This window comes from Pezoporus occidentalis, unplaced genomic scaffold (genome assembly GCF_034315485.1).
Source record: "Pezoporus occidentalis ecotype Australia unplaced genomic scaffold, CSIRO_AGI_Poc_V1 ctg6, whole genome shotgun sequence".
In the NCBI taxonomy this organism is placed as follows: Eukaryota; Metazoa; Chordata; class Aves; order Psittaciformes; family Psittacidae; genus Pezoporus; species Pezoporus occidentalis.
Window position 1 is genome coordinate 3,214,600 of NW_026915943.1, and position 19,982 is coordinate 3,234,581.

General features: G+C 43.5%; 1 protein-coding gene across 11 annotated transcripts in view; it reads right to left on the bottom strand.

Moving 5' to 3' along the window:
- The window catches only part of TENM4 (teneurin transmembrane protein 4), a 1,625,418-nt gene that overhangs the window by 599,312 nt on the left and 1,006,124 nt on the right, over window positions 1-19,982 (bottom strand). For 8 of the 11 annotated variants that reach the window (XM_062639042.1, XM_062639047.1, XM_062639050.1 and 5 more), the window contains exon 1: window positions 9,793-10,232. The gene's annotated coding sequence lies outside the window, so the exon portion shown is untranslated. Of the gene's footprint in view, window positions 1-9,792; window positions 10,233-17,410; window positions 17,571-19,982 lie in introns of those variants that run through there. The other 3 variants (XM_062639049.1, XM_062639045.1, XM_062639041.1) reach the window with 2 other exon arrangements.

The following is a 19,982-nucleotide window of genomic DNA, read 5'->3' on the forward strand; positions in this document are numbered from 1 at the left end:
AACAAAACATTAATTATGCAGAAGGTATAAAATAATACAAAACTAAGTGGTGCAGGTGTACAATAACGTTGCTCTCCGGAGCCCATGATCAGCAGTGTTTGGCACAAAAAGCCACAAAACAGATGACATTTTAAAGCATGAGGGGCATGCAGGGATGTAAGCAATGGTTTGTAGCTCCTATATGAGTCATTTGTGCATCCTTTCAATCCCAAATAATATTGTGAGCAGCACCAGCAATAACAAGCTATTAAAACCCAAGCCCTGAAGCAACCTCTATTCAGGTAGACCTGAATGCCTGTCAATAAACAGGGCTTTTGGTGACAGACAGATGCCTTTGTCTGCTCACACCTTGCAAGATAAAAGCAAACCCAGGAGAGTATCAGAAGTTTCCAAATCCTAGACATCTTTGCAGGGCATCATGAACATGGAGTTTTGGATAGGAAGGAGTGAAATTTAGGAGATGGAGATGCAGGGAAACATGTCAGGCTTTTTGAAGATGGCCCTTAAGCTGTCCCTTGGTTCAGGTGCTCCAGCGTGGATGAAGCAAAGGGCATAATCTGCTGTTTGAGGGAAGAGAGAGTGCTCACTAGAAAGAAGCCTAAGAAAAAAGACTCAAATGCTGTCGATGAGAAGCAAGAACATTTGAGCCACAGGTAACTTCACAGTCAGATGTCACAAGAAAGGCAGGCTGGTTGTTCTTGCTTGATATTAAGTGTGTTTTGTTGCTTGTATTTTTGTTCAGATTATCCCCAGGACAAGAATAAAAGTCAAAGTGAGAGCCTTTTTCATTGCTGGGCTTTCTGATTCCCTCTCGAAGCCTCCAATCATTACACCACAACCTACTCTCCCAGTGATGAGTAACTAGCTGGGTGATAAAAACATCAGATGAAATTCAGTATCAATAAAAGCAAAGTAATGCATAAAAGGTAAAACCAATTCTAACAATGCATACACAATGTGGGCTCTAAATTAACTGTTACCACACAGGAAGGTGGCTGGGGAATCACGATGGAATGCCCTCTACAAATGATGGCTCTCTGCTCGTGCCAGTCAAATGTGAATGGAAAACCTTGGGATATGCTAGGAAAACAATAGACAATAAAAGAAGAAAAATATAACAGGATGATGGTATACAAGCTGATGCATCTTAATGCCACATGCATTTTTGGTCAACCCACCTCTAAAACATACAATAGAATTAACAGAGTCAGAGGGAAAAGGGTACAAAGATTACTGGGAACATGGAAAGACTTGCAGGGAAGATGAAGTACAATAGAGATTTTCAGCTTGGAAAAGAACAACAAAAAGAGGGAGGAACAGACCCCTATTAAATCATGATGCCTATAACTCACAAAGTAACAGTCACCTAATGAAATTACCAAACTGTGAGTTTAAAGCAGAAAAAAATGAAGGCTTTTCCATGCACTGTATAATTCTAAATCTTGAAACTTTTTGTTCTGGCCATCACAGCTACACACTGGGTTCAAAAAGAATCCAGCAAATTCTTAGAGGTCAATTGCTGCAGTGCCTGCTGAGCAGTTCAGGATGCTTCAAAAGACTGAAGATACAAGTATATAATGAAAAAGTGCACTTTGTATTTTAATATGAATAAAATTAGGCTTCATATAAGCACGATAAAACTGCTGTAAACACTTGGTAACCCAGGAAAACATCTCCTGGTTAACAAGACTAGCATAGAAACTCACCTTCCATAAAGTGGTTTGTGCCTCCTTCTTTCTCCCTTCTCCTTGGTATATGCTCCCACCACATTGACTCAATGTAAGTCAATAATTCAGCAGAAAAAAAACCCGAAAGAGAGAGCCAATTTTCTCCTCTGTTGATTAATTAAACCATCACACATGTCTGAAGGAGTAGAAGGACAGAAGCTGAGGACAGGGGACATTACAAAGGAATGAGAGGCAGAGCGCAAAACCCCTCTCCTTCTGTGGCAATGGGTCCTGAGGTTGGCTCTGACATGAAACTCCAGCCGTAGCAGCCAGTTGTGATGATGATAATAAAAGGAAAAGCTGATCAGATACAAAATGAACTCATCTGCTCATGCAGTTTAAGGGTTCTCCTCCTCCCTTGCCTTGTTTTTTTGGCTGTGATGCGCAACGACAGTTCATGTTACAACAGAACGTTGTTATACTAAACCAGAATCCTTCCATCAGAAGGACCATTAACCCAAAAGGTAGGAATTTGTGCGACTGCCCCGTCAAAGCAACATCTCCAGAGATCTCATTGGTTTTCATCCCATTCTACAAATCCTGCAGTGTTGTAGCACTTTGATGTGGCTGTGTGGGATTCTCATTAATTGTATTCCCTTTCGTTTCCAGGAAGCTGGAGATTTCATCATCTGCTAACATATGCTGAAACGCATGTGCCAGTTTTATAATAAATTCCCCAATATATAAAAATATCTCTAAAACACACAAACACCAAATTAGTTTGTAACAAAAATCTCCAGTTCTCTGTTTATTAGGGAAAGGCAGAGTCGGGAGCACTGTCAACGATGGGAAGAGCGAGGCAGCTTTAATAATACAACAGCATTTGCAGTTTCTCATAACTATACTAAGCAAATTGTTTGAGCTGAAAATTTCCATGCCAGCTGTCTGCCTCGGGCTGAAGTTTTTTGGAGAAAATCAGTCAAAACAGTTCAGCAGATTCTGAGAACAAGGCTAGGGAAAAAATATGTTGTTTTACCCATGTTCAGAACATGCCTTTAGCCTTCTCTCTAAAACCTCCTCTGGGATCTTTAGGAGAAGGACTTGAAATTTGCCTGGGAAAGAATTGGTTTTCGTTTCATGAATTGTGTGTGAATCTGTGTGAATTTGGCCAAGTTTAGAGATCTTTGATAAAAACACGGTTGCTACATGCTCCTGGGTGCATTTGTACACATTTGCCAGCTTCCATCACTTAAATTTCTACCTGTGTGGGACTAAACAAGATGCTTTGTGCTGTGGGGTGCGCTAGTCTGCATCGAGTGTCAGAACTGAAATCAGGGACACTCTTTAGAGCTCGGCATGATCTTCAGCCGGAAGGAGATGAATGTTGTTGGGATGCAAGACCTGAAGAGCACGGATTAGGAGAATGGGATAACAGAATAGAGCTGGAAGAAGCAGGAGATGAGGAGAGGACCAGATTAAGTGGGAAGGACCAGGACGGATCTATTTAGGGGAGCAGAGTACTCTATTAAACCAAGCAATGACACTTACAAACACCAAAATGATGCAATGAGAAAAAGCATTTGCAAGACTTAAAAGAAACCAATTCCAACAAAGATCAGACTAACAGACCAGTAATAAGATTTAAAAGTATATATCAGAGACCCAGAATTTGACAATGAATATTGTCTTCATCAAGTGCCCTGTCTGCCTTCATTACGATGGAGTCATTATTCAACAAATCCGTCTTTTATCCAAGCCAGCCTGGAGATGAAACAGTGAGAACAAGGAGTATAAAATGCGGTTTATGATCCCTGTCTCACTCATTGCAGAGCTGGAAGGTTTGTAGTGACTAAGCAGAGGGCTGAAGAATGAGAACAAATGTGCTTCAAATTAAGCAGCCAACCATGGCCCAGCACTGTGGGCAATGTTGGGCAAGCCACTTCGACCCAGCATTTCATAGCTGTGCCAAAGCTAAGTGTGTTGCAACCTCTGGATGATCGTCTTGATAGCTCAGAGTCTGATGTGTCAAACGCCCACAACTGCAATTAAAGGTTGTGTGAACTTCTCTTTGCTTCAGCACCGTAAGTAACCCCTGATCACAGCTCTGTCTGCAGGAATGCATCTTGATATCGGCTCTTGAGATTCTTCTCTGCTTTCTAACACAAAAATCTATGCCAGCACCAAAAAGCTGATCACACCTTAACCCCAGATGCACAAAGGGCAAGTTCCTAGAAATAGCAGCATTTGCTTGTTCCTGGCTGGCAGGATACGCCAAGCCCAACCAGCCACTACTGTGTGTATCAACAAGCAGGAAGCAAATTCCAGCGTATTTCATACTCCATCATTTTTTCCAACCACTTCTAACAGTTCCTTCTGAAGGCTTTTTGATTGACCAGACTTTCCCTTCCTATTCTTAATTACATTACATAGGTGGGGATAAAATGGTTTTCAGCATCCAAAGACTCAGAGGCAGATCAAAAGGATTTAGCAGAATATTGAAATCTATTCCATCATAAAATGTGGGTGTCCAGTTCATTTAGAACTTTGGGCTACTGAAGTCCAGGAAACCAGTGCAAGAAATGACTTGGTGGCCTCTAGGACTTTGTTTTCACATGGACAGATAGCATTTGACAGATAGCTCAGGAATTGAATCCTGTCTTCTCTTTCCCTCCATACAGCACAATAAAGAAGACCAAGACTGATTTTATGCACAGACCCAATATTCCCCAGAAAGCACAGCCCTAGACTGAAAGTTTTAGGCAATCTTAAGATTTTTCAATGCACTTACTGGAATTTCAGGAGGAGAGGACAAAACCTGTGAGTCCCTATTGCATACAGAACACAAGGTTGAATTAACACTGAAATAAGACTTAACCCTTCTGTTCTCTAATCTTTGATTTTTTAACTTATCAGCCTCCAAGATACTTTGAAGACACATGAGCAGGAGAAAGTTACAGGTTCTACTCAGTGTTTAAAGAGAAAACTGCAATGAATAATCACCTAAAACCTAAATCAACAGGCAGAGAGACATCTGCCTTTATGTTTGCGGTTGCTGCCTGGGTAACACATTTGCCACTGGTACCTTACCGGTAGGTATGATGTTGAAGCATGATTCTGGAATGCAGTGGTTTTTCTAGTCTGTTACAAATGCCACTTCACTGAAGCCTGAGGAGGTATGAGTGAAATCTAATTGAATCATCCCCATTTAAACGGACTGATAAATGCGGTTCAGCAAGCTCCTCTACCTAAATCGACCACCATCAACTTCTCTTTCCTTCTTCTTCTCTCCCCCCCCACCTCACTTTTTAAAGGAACAAGGATGTGTCACATTGTAGAAAGCAAGTCTTACTTGGAAATGGAAACTTAACTGCCAGCCCTGTTTCATTTCATAGTGCATTTTCCTCCTCCTGCCTGCCAACGCACTGGAAGGACATGGATTTCTGTGTCTGCTGCTTTCACGGACATCTTTACATTGAGAAGATCACCTCTGCTGATATCCAGGACAATATGCGACAAGTTTGAATCCCCGTACAGCACAAACAGCTTAGCTCACAGCAGTCTGGTATAAAGGCATAAGGGTTTTGGTGAGTAAGGCTCAAGCTTTCCAGAAACTTGAACTTTCTGTAAGAAGCGTTTGTCAATCCACACAGCCAAGGAAATGCGCCTTCCTATTCAGATTGCAACTCTGCCTTGAAAGATGCTCCAGGAAGAGTGATTCAGGACAGCTGGCAAAGAAAAGAACCCTCCAAAAACATGTTTCTAGGAAAATCATTTGACTGTCAGAGCAGCAACAGTGAAATGACATAGAGGAATGTAAATCATATACTTATCCCTGAGATAAAGGTAAGTCCTGTAGCCACACTACAGCACCACCCCTCTGTGCTGGTATAGTTAAGACATACAGTTTCTCCATCATTCTTTTTCCTTTTTAATCTACAGCAAAGAGGAAATACATGTTTATAATTTCAAAACTATGCAATTACAAGACTTTTTCTCTGAAACACATTGGTCAAGGGTCCATGGATGCCCAGCTCACTGGCAAGTGGTGCACGTTACTCTGCCAGAGTGCCCAGCAATGCAAATATCAGCTCAAAGTAGAAACAGAGTATTTTAGCTTTTAGTTACAATAAGGTATGCTGATAGACCTTGTAACAGGGAAGGTAACAGCCAGTCTTTAAATGTGAATTGACATTGATTTACAGAGTTTCATTTCTTTGAATCAAGCCCGAGAGTTTCAAGATGCTTCACTTTTTGATTTTACAATTACACATTTCTTACACAGAAAAGATTGCTTTATAAAAGAAAAAAATAAAGTCTCAAGTGCCTATGGAGATCAGATAAAAGGAGAAAGTGATGTTAAAGAAGATATCAAATGAGCAAGTTTTTGTCTCTTCATCTTAATAATTTCCCCCCCCCCCCCCCCCCCCAATGTTTAAAACTGCCTTGATTTGAAATCCTAATAAGAAATCACATATGCCATATAACTACACCATTTGTAACTTTTGATCTGGAAACATCAAGTTACGTAAGATCATGCTTCTGTTCCTTGCAAAGGATGTGATTCTGTCAGAGAATGAACCAGTGAAGCGGGAACTTGAACAGAACTGGAAATGACTTTCCCAGGGAAAAAAAAAAAGGTAGTTTTGCTTCAGCTTCTCAGCTATTTTGAAGTGCCAGAACTCAATGTTTTGTTCTGCTGAGCAGAGAAATGGTAAACTACCAGGTTAAAAATAATCAGAGCGCGCTCTTAATTGGAATAATGCACATGTTGTACAGGGAATGAAATAACATTTTAGTTATTGTGCACACCAGGAAACCAATCAAATGAAATAAAAGCAAAAAAGGATTCCTCACTTTGTAAAACAAAAGAGAACATTTTTCCCTTGCCAGTGTACTATCTGCTCACCCAAACAAAAGGAAAGCATCTCATTTAAATGAGTCAAGGAAAAGAATTAAGCTACAAGGTCTTAAAGAAAATACAGTCTTCCCAGTGCAAATCTCACTCCTTCCGCGGACCCACTGAAACCGGAGCCATGTCTCCCTTCTTCCATCCTTGTAGTAAAATAAAACACTGCGGGGGGTATCTCCCTCCCTCCCCAGCTAAAACCAGACAGAGCAGCTTTACCCTCTTCTCTCAGCAATTTTTCCCCTACCCTTTCAAATCAGGAAGGCAAATTCTCTCCAGAAAAGCCTTTCTAAGCCAGGACCCCTTGCTAACGAAAAAGGAAACTACAAAGTTAACTTGTGCACCTCCGTTGTCCTTTTCCCCCTTCCCTTGCCAAAGACCAGCCTATGACCCTCTTTCCACACCAAAGACCCTCTTTCTCCACCAAAGCATGGTATTTTTATTCTTCTGATCATAGACATAAATGACAGATAAATTGAAAATCCCTCCTTGTAAAGATGTGCACATGCAGACGCACGTATGTACAGGAAGGGAGGTGAAGCACAGAGGCAAGAGTCCCTGCAGGGATATAGCACATCTCAGTGCAGTGGCAGTAATCCCCAGTTTTGGTTATTTTTTGGGGGGGAAATAGGGGAAAAACTGAAGCAGATTGTCTGCAAAGGCACCTCCTGTCCTGTCCTTACCCCAGCTTGGGGGTACAGCCCCCTTCCTAGCATGGTCCAGTGCAGAGCATCTCAGGGGGGATGTACAACCAGGTGGCATTTTCCCATGCCCGAACACACACCATGACCTCATGCTCCCTTCCCCATCCCCAAACCTGCTGGAAACCTGCACAGACCCTAATTTTCCTTGCCCATGCCCTGACTCGAGAGTCACATTCGGAGGGGATCACGGCAGCAGGCAACCCTCATGGCCACAAACCAGCCTGCACCAGCAAGGACTGATCCAGCAGCATGGCATAAGCTGGGAGCTGGGAATATAGCAGGAAAGGGCAGCTCGCAATGGCCACAAAGCAGCAAATTCCTACAGCCTTGTCATACAGGCAGAGCCAAGCAAGCTGCTTTTGAAGGCTCGTCTCACTGCACACCAGTGCAAGAGATGCATCTTCCTGCCTTTATGGCTCCCACCGCACACACCCCCTGCTAAATATACATATATATATACACGCTCCTTGTTTTTTCCACCAAAGCCTATAAAAGTGCTACAGGCTGAGACACTAAGGGGGAGGCACCTGGCTCTGAAGAGGCCAATGAAACAAATTAAATACAAATCACTGGCTCAGCCCCAGCTTTCCCCAGCAAACCAGGGGATGCTGGGGTTTGTGATGGACGATACTCTGCCCAAGCTAGAACCAGAGTGTGGCTGGCATAGTCTATAGGCGGTAAACCTTGGGTAGTGCAGGCACATATGGTGCACATGTTGGGAGCAGAGCACTTTCCATAGGAGGGGAGGGGCCACTCTACTAGTAAACAGTTTTATTAGGGTCAGTGAAGCAGGGAGAAAAAGGGCTGGGATAGACTGGGAGCTGCTGTGCTCCCCTGCCCAACTCCCATGCCCTAGAGCAGGGAGCAGCACAGTGACAACCGACCAAGCTACAGCATAAGTTCACCTATAAGAAGTGCAGGGGCAACTTCCAACTTCAAAGCTTTGCTCTCATTTGAAGAGTCCCTCCCTTCAAAAAGGGCTTTTATGGGGAAAACAATTAAAAAGTAGAAGAAATGCTGCTATAAACTTGAGACTTCTCTTAAGAAAGTTAAGGAGGAAGATGGGGGGCAGATTATCTGATAGTTTGATGCAGGGTTTTGGTGTTTGGTGTTTTTTGTTTTAATTACATAGAACTGAACTTTCCTCTAAGAGCCATGAGTAAACGCATCCAAGAGGCAGAAAGGTCTTGTCTATCTACTCAGTACTGGTCTAGCTCTGTTTTGGCTGTATGAAAAATGCCTTTCAGACTGTGGATCCCATCAGACTGTGGCATAAATATGGTTTTGGGGGTGTTTTTTTTTTTTCCTATATCATGTGCTTACACGGTTGTAACCACTGCACATCTCTAAGCATGGCCATGGTAAGGAAGAGTAAATACACAGTGCCTCGTGAATACTTTAAAAAGGGGGTTTTAATTATTATATTTTAAAGATTTGGCATTCCTCAACTACTACTTATTTCAAAGCAAAATATTTCAGATATTCTAGACCAATTTTATATACCAATCTATTGCTCTAAATCAAAACAGCTACTAAGAAATAAATGCCCTTTGCTAGAGCTTTTTTTTTACTTTCAACAGCCCCAAATTTGTATTTGGAAATGCAAATTGCTGGGAACACAAGCAGAAGTCTGAACACTGCATTTCTCCCAGGCGCTCCAGCATCTTTCCTCCACTAATTTCCTACACTGTTTGGGGGAGAGCTTTTAACACGGGCAGGGCATGGCTGGAAGCAGGGCTTTAACATTTAATGCCTAAGAAACCCAATTGCCACTCAAGTTGCAGCCAAGCGCATTTTTGCTTATGTTTTCTTGGAGGCAAACCCACCCTTTCGTGTGGAAAATGGGAGACCCCTTCCCCACATCCCCGTCCCTATCGCAGATCCAAATGTAAACATACACACACACACTCCCACCACGCACCACCCTGCAGCAGGACATGGGGACGGGGCGGCGGGGGGGTCAGACAGAGCAAAAGGAGCCTTATGCGTATAAGGAATACTGAGGAGGCACTTTTTGGTTTATTATTATTTCTACCCCCCCCCCCCCCCCCCCCCCCCCCCGCTTTTACTATTACATAAATAACCCCGACTGATCTTAAAGCTGCATCCTTGCTCCAGTGCCACCGAATCTGCACCGCTGCCTTTCCCCTATGCACAGCCCCGGGTGCGGAGGGAAGGATTTGGATGGGAGAAGCCACCCCAAACATACCCCGGAGCAAGGTCTTGTCAGTCTGAAGGGTGCCTGGTCCCCACCGCCCCAGGCAGGAGCCTCCAGCAGCATCTTTGCCTCCTGCGGAATTGCTGCGAACTGTGTGGCGGAGGGAGCAGCAAGGGCTGGGATGCGAGGGGAGGAAAGCAAAGGGATGGTGGGGAGGGAAAAACCCAGGGATTCGGGGAGCTTCTCCCCAGCCCGTGTGCCCGTCTGTTTGGTGGGAAGAGGGAAAGGGGGGAAGGGAAAACTGGAGGGAGGCGATCGCACAAACGCACTTTTTCAGAGCAAAAAAGCAAAGCTTACCATGTCTGCAGGCTTCCCCGCACCGAAATGCCACTTATGTGTCCAGCGATCCCAAAGTGGGCAACTACAGGCAGGCAGCGGAGCTCATCTCAGCTCGGCGATGCGCCGCGGCCACCCCCAGCAATAAAAACCCCAATGAAATTAAAAATAATAATAATAATAGCAATAAAAAATTAAAAGGAGCGGGTCCAGCTTCTTTCCTGGCAGGAATCGTCCCTGGTAGGACTGCCCAAAATAAGCAGCTGCAATCCAAAGGCTTTATTTAAAGCTTTCCCCCCCTCCTCCTCCTCCTTCTCCTTGCCTCGCTCGCTCTCTCCCTCTCTCTGTTACACACAGAGAGAAAGAGAGACACACACAGGTTACATGAATGGGCGGCAGGAGCCGGCGCTCCCGGGCTGCGAATGACAGGCGCACATGCGGCCCCGCTGCTCCGCGCCGCCCCGCTCCGCACCGCACCGCACGGGGGTGGTCCGGGCAAGGGGATGGCGTGCGGAGGGGATGGGCATTGGGTGGGAGGGCGTATGGAATAGGGAATAGGGGCATGGGCACAGGAATGGGGCAGGGGAGGGCATAGGCATGGGTATGGCACGGGATGGGCATGGGCATGGGGATGGACACGGGCATAGCATAGGCATAGGACAGGAGAGGACAGGCAGGGGCATGGCATGAATATGAGCAGGAGATGGGCATGGGCATGGCACAGGGAAAGACATAGACACGTGAATGGCATGGATATGGGGCAGAGATGGGCATGGGGCAGGGGAGGACAGGCATGGACATGGCATGGATATGGGGAGGAGATGAGCATGGGCATGGGGCATGGGAGACCATAGGCAAGGGTCCCATGGACTTGGGGAGGAGGTGGGCAGGGGTACAGGCATGGACATGGCAGAGGCATGGGGCAGGGAGGATGTAGACGTTGGCATTGCATGGACATGGGAGGGGGCGATGGGCATAGGCATGGGAGGACATTGACATGGGTATGACATAGACATGGGTATGATTAAAGCACAGGCATGGGACAGGAGGACAGGCATGAGCATTGCATAGCCATGGCATAGGCATGGGGCAGTGGAGGACATAGGCATGGGCATGACACAGATATGGGGAAGAGCAGGGTGTGGGCATGGTGTGGGCATGGCTTGGACATGGGGAGAGAATGGGCATAAGGAAAGCATAAGATCAATGTAGAGAAGGGAAGGTCATATGGAAGGGATGGGCATGGCCTAGGCATGGGGATGGGATGGACACAGGCATGGGCACGGGAATGGGCATGGGATGGAAAGGAAGTGGACATGGACTTGGTGTGGGGAGGGGATGGGCATGGGCGTGACATGGGCATATACATAGCTATGGGAATAGCGATGAGATAGGCTGGGTGTGGACATAAGCATTAGAAGGGAATAAGGAGTGAGGATACGCTTGGATATTCAATAGATATGGGTTGGGCTTGGGCATGAGTTGACCATAGGCATAGAATCTGCATGGGGATGAGATAGGTTGGACACTGGATTCAGCATTTGAATGGGATGGAGAGAAGGATGGAAATGACAATAGGATGGAGAGCTGCCTTGGGTGGTGCCTTCATATCCTGGCTTGGAGGAGCCTCTCCCTCTTCTTGGGGATATGTGATATGGAAGGGAAGGAAAACTCTGCTCCTCCCTTGCCCCTAGTTAGGCAACTTGCACAATGTGCTGCTCTTGGGGTTAGAAAGGATCAGGCACAGCAGTGACAGGAGGCATTATTATTATTATTATTATTATTATTATTATTATTAATGATTGTGTATTTGATAATAGTGTTGTTTGAGAACTAAAATCAAATCCACAGGAAGAAGGCCTGAAAGATTTCAGATGCATAATTTATCATTACTTCGTTTGGGAGCTAGATCAATGATACCAGTTGCAGCCTTTGAAATATTTGTGAGGCTTTGAGTTTGTTTTGCTTTAAACTGTAGTGACAGGAAACCAGAGCTATTTAATGCTGCTGTTCACCTTGGTCTGAAGTCAGAAAGGGTTACGGTGTTGCTAAGGATTAGGCCCTGCTCCTGCTTCATTGCCTGACCTTGGGCAAGTCCTGCATAGCTTATCATCTCTTGTTGCCATTTACACTTATTTTTTTCATTCCCCAAATAATTCCCCTTTTCTCTTTCAAGCCCCTCCTCATAATTTACTCTTACAAAACTTTCTAGCAACAGCCTCTCCACGGCTTCTGTTGGCTCCACAAATCTCAGAGCAATACTGGATAAGGTCCTAAAACTGCGCTGTAAGAAGAGTGCTGAGCATAACGGACTGCAGTACTTCATGCAGCACTTTGAGCTACATGGGAGTTGTCCTCTTCGTGCCATACTTTTAAATCAGCCAGGTGCAAGCTTGCTATGTTCTGCCTTTATTTCCCTCCCTAAAATTTCCATGCTTTCGGGAAAGCAAAAGGTAAGATTGTGTTTTATTCCAAACCCAGATATCAGGTTAAAAAGGCACACAGCAAATCAGAACATAATCTTAAACAGCAGAGCTCTCGACATAAAGGTCTGCTTTGCAAAATAGCTGCTGCTGTTCACTTGTTTTTTGCAGTCATACATATTAAAAATGAAATAAATTTGCATTGGCCTTATTGCTTCTGGAATATATTCCACATCAGGAATCTAAGACTCTAGACAAAGGTAATTTAGGTCTCTAGAAGGGCAAAGTTTAATTGAGAAATACATATATTGTTAGGAATAGACCTCATCCAAATTCAATGGTAATTGTATAAGCCTTTCGAAAATCGTACAGTATGCAAGCTTCCAAAATTTCTGAACAAGAAACATTTCCATTTAAATGCCAAGAAGCAATTTTCCCTCTCTTGTTCAATACTAAATCAGTCACATGAGCAGTTTGCATTTGATTTGAGAAAGGAAATGGAACATCTTCACTTCCAATTGCATATAACTTCTGCTTTTTCTTGTTCTTAGTGCTCTTACTTGTTTGCGGCACTTTCCTGCAGTTTGGAAATGCTTCCATTCAATCCGCCTGTTCACTTCAGCCATTTATGTACTTGTTTTTTAAACTCCAGCAACATTATTATAAGGAAATGAGCAAATCCAAAGTGTGGAGGAGAATGCTGTTTCTTTGAATTCCGGTTGGTAAACCTGAGCGTAACAGATCAGCACTGTTTGTGTAATTGGCCTTTCCCTGTTAACTGAACTAGACAATGATGCTCTTGGAATAAGGGAAAGAAAAAGAAGAACAATAGTAATTTAATGGCAAAAAAAAACCAACTTTGCTTAGGAAAATCCCCTTGCTTCAATTCACAGTGAATTACTACGGGTGCAGAAGCGTGCTGCATACCAATTCGGAGTACATATTATGAAGACGTACATTGTCAATGTTCAGCAGCCTGCCATATGATGCCTGTGTCCTGCACCACAGCAGCTTTGCATGGTTGAAATGCTCTTTGTGAACAGAGACTATTAAGTCAAACTCTCTTCCAAACAGTGTTTCTGCAGAATTTGTATAGAGGCTACATCTGTGGAACAAGCAGCTGATTGAAAAGACTAATGCATGAGCCTATTAGACCTTGTGCGCTAGGGAGAGCAAGGAGAGCAAGTCCTGGAGCTGCTGCTCAAATTAGGACTTAATAGTCCTGATGTCGGGTTGTGTTTCCATGCTGACATTTGCTCCAACAAACAATGAAAACACCTATGGTAAAGTCCCCATTCATCAAGCAAAAAAAAAAAAGTAGCAACATCTGCTGTGGTCAAAGGTTCCTTGCTGAAGAAGCTGAGCAGCAGAAGTGCCTTTGGTTGGTTAGGCAAGCCCTTTGCTAAGAGGTGCTGCAGTAGTTGACAGCCACTGCTAAAGAGATTCTTTTTTCCCCTACTTCCAGGAGAGAAATCCAGAGGGAAAAACTCATATATTTTAATCAATGGAAGTGAAACCATTTGCCTTTCAGAGACTATAAAATAATACACACCCCAGGGTTCAATGCTCTTTTCTACTCCTCCAGAACATTCTTAAGGGGAAATCACTCTTTTCTTGATGAATGTGCAATTCAAATGTGGAAATATGCCATTCTTCATGCTTTCTCCATAGGGAGCAAAATGATTTCTGTAATTAAACCCTTTTTGCCAGCATTTCCTGATGAGAATAGCTTTTTTTTTCTTTCATAGACAAGGGGAAAAGCCAGGTACAAAAGGGTTTGCAAAACCAGGTCTGGAGTGTTTGACCTTTAAGCCTCTATTTGAATTGGTCATTTTGGTTTAAAGGTGCATGAGGATGAGGCATGTGAGTAAGGGCTAAAAGCTTAAGATTTCAGTCAGGCACTGCTGAAAGGATATGGCTGCAGGACAAAGGAAGATTATGGGTACCAGTGTTAGTCTAGCTATTAGGGATGGTGTCAGCACTGAAAACACACAGCCCAGTCTTCAGCACAATTTTAGTAGACCCAAGTGTGTAGCCAGGGTCCCTGTTGGGCTCATACTGAAGTGTGTACCATGGTATCAGTGCTGCACTGGTTCCCATGGTAGCTAGATTGAATAAATCCAGCTCCTCTGATATATGTTAGGTTGTGATGGGCAGTGTAGACAAAACTGGAGTTAGAAAAGTTAAGCAGATGTGTGAACTTTTACAAGATTGGGATCTGAAGTCCATCACAAGTTCCTTGTTGCTCTAGAGTGGACCATGTAATACAAAGACATTATCTGTATGGGACAGAGCTTTTAGCCACCTGCATAGTAGAGGAGTGAAACCTCATTCCTGAATGATAGGTGGCAGGGCAAAGATAGACGCAGATCTGAATCCTGAAGTTTCCACTCTGAGTTATGCTCATGTCTTTCTGCCAAAGCTCTTGAGCAGGATGGTGGGGCAGAAATCACAGGAGCTCTCTATAAAGAACAGGATTTCCCTCCTCTTCCTCCCCTTTCCATGGATGCCTACAGATTAAATCAGCCTGCACTGACTCAGAGAGACATCTCCACTGCTGGTACCATCAGGTGGACTCCAGAGTGGGGACGGAAAAGCGTTACCATGTATAAGGGTCCTTCCTTTTTTAGCTGATTTTCAGCAGGATGCTAAAAGCTGGAGAGCATCCTTCTATTTTGACTGTGGCTTTCTTAGCATCTCAGTGGCTTTCAGGGCTTAAGGAGGACAGAGCTGAACACCTACCCACAGTACTGGCTCTTATACCCTCCCTTTCCTTGTTTGCAACGTACCAGTGCCTGTTGTCATACCTGAGAAAGCAGCAGAGGCATACAATGGAGCTGAATCTGCTCCTCCTGCTTACTCAGGAAAAGTTCCCATCAAGTGGATTGGACATTTGCCTGAGCGAGTGTTGCAGGATTCGGCCCATATGCTTCTCAGCTCTTCTATTTGCATAGTGCGGAATATGCTTACAGTACAGTGCCAGTAAAACAAAACTATATACAGTAAGCACAGAAAAATGAAGAGCACAGTTAAGACCATTTGCAAACAGCAGCTGAGCTCTGCAGCTGACATCCAGGCTTAGAGCCCTGTCAGAGACCATGCTCTGTGGTGGGTAATATGTACAAGATGATTATTTATAGGCAATTAAGTGGAAGGTCCTGTAAGTGCATAGGTCTCTATTCTCCTTTCCCTAAGCGTATTATTGTCTTTTTTTCCCTATGCATTATTTATATTTTAACTCTGGAAAGGTGTGCTTTTGTTTTTTTAAACTAAGGAAAGCATTCCAGGAGACTGCTTTCGTGGAAAACAGTTGTTCTTCAAGTGAGTGCTCTGGTATTGTGAAAATGTGCTGCTTACACCGTGCGCAGCCAACTTCAAATGAGGTATTGTTTCATTCATTCTAATGAAGTAGAATGACCCTTTTGTCCCAGGAAATTCCACTGATGTCTTATGAAGTAGGAAGGTCTTCCTCAAGAAGGTTCAGATCATATCCAGAAGAGTATAAATTGTTCAGAGGATCAGATTGCACCTTTTCATGGACAGATTTTCCCCTCTAAAAATCTAAAGCATTTGTTTTTTTTTTAATCCAGGAGATAGGATAGAACATTTCTTAATCCACAGTACATGATAAAACAGCCATGAACAACTGTAATATAATACATCTTCAATACAATTGACCATAAGCATATTAGAAGAACCTCCAACAAATAATTACCCCATTGCTACACAGTGACTTCACATCCAATTTTGCTCACCTCACCGTAAAAAATGGATGGAATAGATGACTTTTACACTTTTGTTGATAATGAAATGTTCAGGATTTGATATAGAAACCTGGCTACCAAGGTAATAGGCACATATAAGAACCTGTTTAGAATAGCTGTGTGAATGGGAATCGCTGTTAAAGTGCAATGACATGCTGTAGTGTATCAAACAATATTTGAAATCAACTAAAACTTGGAAGGCCAATCTGGACTCACATTCAAGCCATAATCTCATTGCGAAGGAGACCTTTTCTGATGAAATCTGCTGTTATAGACAACTGTGTAGTATTTCCTTATTCTCCGATAAGGCCACCTATCTTGGTTAAATGGCTTTAAATGACTCACTCTAGATTTATGCCAGTGCAATAGCAAAATTAACAGTCCCATTCCTGTGCTAGATGCTCTTGGGAAATGAAAAGCCAGTTGTCCCACTCATAGACAATCCTCGTCTTAGTAAAAGAACAGTTCTGAACTGGAGACATCTCTTTTCCCCTTTAAAGCGTGACCTCTGAGACAGCAGAATAAAGCCCCCACTTCCCCAACACCTTCACTTCAGGCATTTCTTTCCATGCTTTGAACCAACTGACCTTTGAGATGGCAAAGTAAGCACATTATTGTATGATTACAGAGGGAAAAGGTGAACTTGTGGTGCCACACAGCAAATCTGAGCACTATTACTGGCTCTGATGCACATTTTCATCCCTAGTTAATCTCCAGGGCTCAACCAATAGCCTATCCCTTACCAGACAAGCAAATAGCACCAACACTTCCTCTGTCCCCTCTCTGGGCTCCATCCATCAGCAGACATGCTGCCATCCAAGAACAGGGAGCAAGCAGGCTCTGCTTCTGCTTTCTGCTCTGTCCTCCAGATAAATTGTGTTAGTTTACTGGCAAAATCTAGTTTGTATTATTATTTGCACTTTAGAGTCAATATGGATATGGAAGAATGAGCTGAAATATATGCCTTGTGCATCATTAATAACAGCGTGGCCTCTCCGTAGCTACGTGACAATTCCCAAACACTTTATTTAAGAGTAAGCAATTTATCATGTCTGCTGTATCATGAACAAGTAGTTCAGTATCCCCAATTTACAAGGAGCGCTATTCTTTGTGCCTATTTGTATTGCTTAAATCAAGACAGACCAACAGTCTGAGTGCTAGCTTTCAACTCGGAAAACCCAGGTTCAGTTCCCTGGTGCAGCAAAAAATTATCTAGGCTTCGGTTTCCTCTATATAATATACAGATAAAAACACTTCCTCACTTTATCAGATGTTGTGAGGATAAATGCATTACAGACTGAGTCCCACCAGTATTACAATAGCCATAATTATCTCGAATAGATACATGTAGTGCAAGTACAGCGATATTTAATACATACCCTATGTATATAAACCATGAGTCAGGGCTGATACAAACACAAACTATGCTAAGGAGTTAAAAATGGTGCTTACTTGCATGTTCTTCCCTGGCTGATGCTCCATTAAAGTTTGTATATCAGAGGCCAGCTTCAGCTCTCAGTAGTGATGGAGCATGTCTGCTAAAGTCAGTGTTTTGATCCCAGTCTTATACTCCCGTGGGCAGGAGCCCATTGTCTGGGCTGAGACACTCAATCTGGAAGAGAAAGAACAAAAGGGCTCCAGTGTGTAAAGTCATTCATTACAATCTGGAATGAACAAGGAAATCATTGGGGTTGCTGGAGGTTAAGCAAGGGCAGAAACTGGTCTTTTATCATTAAAATGCCATAGGGAAAAAAAAAAGAAAAGAAATGAAAGCAACAGATTTAATCCTGCACATCTCTACTCACATCTCTTGCCTTTATTCATTGCAAGGGGTCACAAAGAAACAGGCATGTACATTTGCAGGACCAGATGCAAAATTCATTTATAACAGAATTTCATAAGCAAGCAACTTCTTTTTTTCCTAGGATGGAGCTCCAATGAGATTTTGATACGACCTTTATGTACTTTCAGACAAAAATAAGATTATTTGGATTGCTATCCTCCGTAAGTAAATTTTCTACAGTAACTCGGCACTCAGAGACATGAGAACATCCCTTAGAAGTCGGTGAGTATTTCTGAAGATTGGACCTGATGGGTTTTTTTTAAGAGGAACTTTTGCAGCGAAGGAAGAGAAAGAGGGAATGATTACAAAGCTTTCTGCACTGAAGGCACAAGGGATTACTGGAAAATGAGGAGTGAAAGTTGTTCTGAAGTGCTGCAGCAGTGCTTATTTTATACTATTGGAGGGAGACCTTAGCTGTGGTGACTTTCTGCATGGCATCAAAAGCATGAGATGTTTTCATAGATATCCTACAAGTCAAAATAAAACTGAATAACACCATTTCAGTCAAAAATGCAGGTAATAGCATTACTTTCTGTAACTTTTTTTACTTTCTCCATTTCAGGGTGCCCCACACTGCAGTCAGTGCCTACAGAGAAGCTTCCAGTCTACAGACAAAGGACAAGGGGTAACGGGTTCAAACTTGAACAGGGGAAGTTTAGATTGGATATAAGGAGGAAATTCTTTCCTGTTAGGGTGCTGAGGCACTGGAATAGTTTGCCAAGGGAGGTCGTGAACGCTCCACCCCTGGCAGTGTTCAAGACCAGGTTGGACGAGGCCTTAGGTGAGATGGTTTACTGTGAGGTGTCCCTGCTCATGGCAGGGGGGTTGGAACTGGATGATCTAAAGGTCCTTTCCAACCCTAACTATTCTATGATTCTATGAACACAGCTGTGAGGACAACTTGAAGTATTCCTGCTGATCAACACTTGCAGCAGGAATTTGGGCTCAACCAAAAGTTACACCTGCTTTCCTGGGAGAAATCTGATAACCACTAGAGGCAGGTTTTGCTCTCATATCAGCTCTGCACGTGATAATTATCCCAACTATGGTATTTCACCTTTCTCTTCCTTTGCACTCCCCACATGCCCTAGGATGCTGCAAAGGAGAGATGCCATAAAAGTGTCCCTGCCCATGGTAGGGGGATTGGAACTAGATGATCTTAAGATCCTTTCCAACTGTAACTACTCTATGATTCTGTAAAATATATCATCTGCATCTAAGAGGCTGTATAAGTGCTTGATCCTATAGACTTTGACTCAATCATGAGTCTAACAGGGACCAAACAGTCCAAAAACTACACCACTACTACTGAACTCCAGTGAGGGGTTGCAGAGGTTGGATTTTTGCTGTAGCACTTTTACATCTAGTGACTACAGCTTTAGAAAGTGATGTTTAATTGGTGGGTTCAAGATTCAGTAGTCAGTAGCTTTCAAAAAAGGTCTTTTCTCTTGTTTGAAATCCCCAGATATAGGCTACGTTGCCTGTTAGGCTTGATCATCCCTGATCCAGCCATTTTCAGAGTGCAACTGGGTCAGAGGACGGGCTCAGTCATTTGCAAGATGAGGGACTACAGTCTTAATATGCTATTTAATTTATCCTGTTGGGCTGGGTAAAGAAAACCATCAGAAAAAGCTTTCATGAGCCTATTGGGCTGGATTAAGAAAAGCCACAAGAATGCTTTTAAATGACAATACACAAAGGGGTAATGGAGCTAGTGACAAATCTGCCTTCTTTTCCCTTTCCCTCTTGAATGAGTAGCTAGCACAGTTTGCTGTGAATCTGCCAAAGACAGAACAGGACTGAAACTCACACCTTCAAAACAAAATGAGGCACTTCACTTACTTTTCCTCTACATCTCTTTGCAGAAGCACCTGACACATGACATCTGTTAATGAGGGTCATAATCCTCCCCACCCTATAACTCCATCCTAGTAGTGCTGAGACCCAACAGCCTCTTTTCCTGAGGAAATAAAGCTTTTATAGGAACGCTGTCTGTCCATCTGGCTCCCCATCTGTCAATCCTGCACCCAGCAATATACTCAGAACCTGGTGGCTAATTTCACCCTGTTCTCTAGAGGGGTGAAAGCTTAAAAGCTATAAATATCCCACATGTTTTATAGGAGTCAGTGGCGTGGGAGACGACGACAAAGCACAGCTCGGTTGAGTGAGAGGCGGTGGTGT